The 3,409-nt window shown below is 42.5% G+C and overlaps 1 pseudogene; it reads left to right on the top strand.

Annotated features, from left to right (window-relative positions):
- Nucleotides 1-436: 436 nt before the first annotated feature.
- Nucleotides 437-1,694, top strand: LOC103283468 (kinesin-like protein KIF15; annotated as a pseudogene).
- Nucleotides 1,695-3,409: the final 1,715 nt, after the last annotated feature.

Consider the following 3,409-nt stretch of genomic DNA (forward strand, 5'->3'; position numbering starts at 1 on the left):
GGGTATAGAAATGAAGAATGCAATCAGACTCTGTAATCATAGCATTAAACCCACAGAGTAAGAAACACAATTTTAGCCTACTCTTTGGCTTTTCAGTGAGCTATGTTTTTTCTAAAACATAGAAATAAATTTTTCATAAATATGCAAATACTATTGATTTTCAGCTTACCAACATGAAAATAAGTATATTTTTGCCAAAAAACAAACAAACACAAAGAACATTATAAGAAGGGTAAATTAAAATTTAATGAAATTGGAGATCCACAGGGGTGTGGTAGAAGGGATAGAACAGAGGAGCCAGGCAACACTGCGGCCTCAGTGCTTGCCTCAACACCAAATTCAAATCCTGGCCATCTTCAGCCGGGGGAACCCACTCGCAGCATCTGGAGCTGAGGGGATCCCTGAGTTGGTCTCAGGATCCAGAGGTGAGGGCGCCATGGTGGCCGGCTCCACAACTGAGTTACGCAGTATGACAGATTGTCAGTCTAACCATCCAAGTAATGAAGGTGAGGCCATCAAAGATTTTGTGCGAATTCGTCCACCTACAGAGGGTTCTGGATCAGCTGATGGAGAGCAAAACTTACGCTTAAGTGTGCTCTCCTCTACAACTCTCCAGCTGCACTCCCACCGGGAGCCCAAGACCTTCACTTTTGATCATGTTGCCGGCATGGACACCACTCAGGAGTCTGCGTTCTCAACTGCGGCCAAAGGCATTGTGGAATCTTGCATGAGCGGGTATAACGGCACCATCTTTGCATATGGACAGACTGGCTCAGGGAAAATGTATACTACGATGGGACCATCTGAATATGATCATTTTTCTCATAACCTGAGAGGAGTAATCCCACCGAGTTTTGAATATTTGTGTTTCTTAATTGATCATGAAAATGATAAGGCTGGAGCAGGAAAGAGCTTCCTTTGTTAAGTGTTCCTTTATTGAAATCTACAATGAGCAGATCTATGACCTCCTGGACTCTGCATCGGCCGGGCTGTACGTAAGGGAGTATATCAAGAAGAGAGTCTTTGTTGGTGGTGGAGCAGGTGGTGACCTCAGCAGCTGGACCCTGTATCAGGTGTTGTATGGAGGATGGAGAAACAGGCATGTGGCATCGACTTCAATGAATACAGAAGCCTCAAAGTCATCTCATACATTCTCTGCCATTACAGTAGAGTCAATGAAGAAAAGCAACGAGACTATGAATATACAAACCTCCCTACTCAATCCGGTGGACTTAGCCGGATCTCAAAGGCAGACACACCCATGCGGAAGGGATGAGGTTGAAGGAAGCAGGTAATATAAATTGTCATTGAGCTACTTGGGCCAAGTGATTACCACCCTTGTCAATGTGGGAGACAGACATATTTGCTACAGAGACCCCAAGCTCACCTTCTTACTCCGGGAATTCCTTGGAGGTAATGCCAGAACAGCCATAGATGCAAATATTCATCCTGGATCCAGGTGTTTTGGGGAAACCCTAGCAATTCTAAATTTTCCTCAAAGGGCCAAGCTGATTAAAAATAAGGCAGAGGACACCCAAGTCCATGTGAGCCAGCTCCGAGTTGAAGTGAAGAGGCTCAAAGAACACCTGGCCCAGCTCCCTTCAGGGCAGATACTACCAGAAAGCTTTCTGACCGGAGAGAAAGATGAGGCTGATTACATGAAGTATTCCCAAGATTTCCATGAAAACTTATAAGAAGTAATGAAGTGTGAAGTTGACCAACTTTCAAAAAAAAAAAAAAAAGAAAATGAGGCTCTGAAACCTGGTCTGAATAATTTGATGGGGCTTTCTGAAGCAGAAAAAGAACACAATAACAAATTATTAATATAATTTGAAGAAGATAAAGAAAACAATTCTAAAGAAATCTTAGACATTCTTGAGTCTGTGCCAAGAAAAAGCGAAAGAGATGGCAAAGTGTGAGCTGCAGATGGCAAAAGTACAGAAACTGGAAGAGAGTTTGTGTGCTACCGAAAAAGCCATCAGTCCTCCGGAGAAGTCTAGAGATGCTGACAAGGAAGTTGTAGCTGACCTCATGAGCCAGACCAGAAGCTGAGGAAATCATGTCTCTATAGTTACTATTTTGGTTTTATTTTTAAGTTTGAAAATTTTAGGAGTCCTTTATTGAGATATTTTTCAATCACCAAGGTAGGTATTTGATTGCACCTGCTTTAAGAATTCCAGATGGCAATTCTCTATGGGGAATTTTTTTTATCTCCACAAAGTCATTTTGGTTCCAAATATTTTGAAGCTGGTCAACACCCCAAATTCTATTCTGTTGAATATGGTTCGGTACTAAGTGGGTGGCCCTCTGGTCACACCGTATCCTTGCGTTTCCTCAACTTTCACAAGAAAATCCATCCTTCGCCCAGCTCAGTTGGCTGATGAAGCTGTACCGCCGCACTTACCAACAGCATAGAAGAGTGGCACTCAGGCCCTGGTCAGGAAATAACCTCAAACTCACTCCACTCCAAGTTTTACAAAAGCTCAATTGAGAGGAATAATAATCACAGACAGTGGCCTGTGGGATCTACAGTCCATTCTTCCCTCTAAATAGCCTAAAATGTTTTCCTAAATTAAGCCAGGCCAGCGGAGATCCACAGACCTGACCACATCTTCTGAAATCCCCACCCCTGCAGAATTGCCTTTTACTGAATTTGGCTTGGGTGTCGGTTATACATTATGACACAGTGAAGGATGTTGTAAGAAACAGCCCTATGAAAACCTGTCAGCCTGCCTGGAGAATAGTGTCCACTTCATTACATAGTGGCTTCTTTGTGAGAATTTACAAGAGAATTTTCTTCCTGGTCTCCCAACCAGAAATAATTATGCTACTCTTGAGCAACTAGCTTGGTTTTTTTTTTTTTTTTTTTTTATCTCCTAAACACTGTGAATCATGTAACTGATCGCCTTTTCCTTCTCGATTTTGTCTGCCAAAAAATCTTAGAGGTAAATCTGTGGTCGGTCTCTAGCAGGACTGCGGGCCCTTACAATTTCTACTTTGTGTGTTAACCTTATTTCCAGCTTCATTGTTGAATCGGGAAAGCATCATGGAGCCAGAGTGCCCAGTGTGAACCCCAGAGCTGTACCACTTACTGCTTATATGGCCTCAGTCACTCCTCCAGGCCTCACTCGCCTCCCTGTGGAATGGAGAGGATAATAGCACTGATCCTGTGGGTTGTTGTCAGGATTACATGAATTCCCATATGCAGAGTGCTCAGAACAGTGCCTACCACCTAGCAAATGGTCTATGTTTAGGCATTATTACTTTTATCTCACCTTTTCTACTCTCACTTTTCCTTTATGTTGATTTCCTCTTCCACCCATTTTTAATGTATTTTTTCTTATTGCATATATTGTATATATACGTAAGCCACCTTAAATGCTTTCTGGAACAAAACTAGGTATAAACA

Source organism: Eptesicus fuscus, chromosome 11 (genome assembly GCF_027574615.1).
Source record: "Eptesicus fuscus isolate TK198812 chromosome 11, DD_ASM_mEF_20220401, whole genome shotgun sequence".
Lineage (NCBI taxonomy): Eukaryota > Metazoa > Chordata > Mammalia > Chiroptera > Vespertilionidae > Eptesicus > Eptesicus fuscus.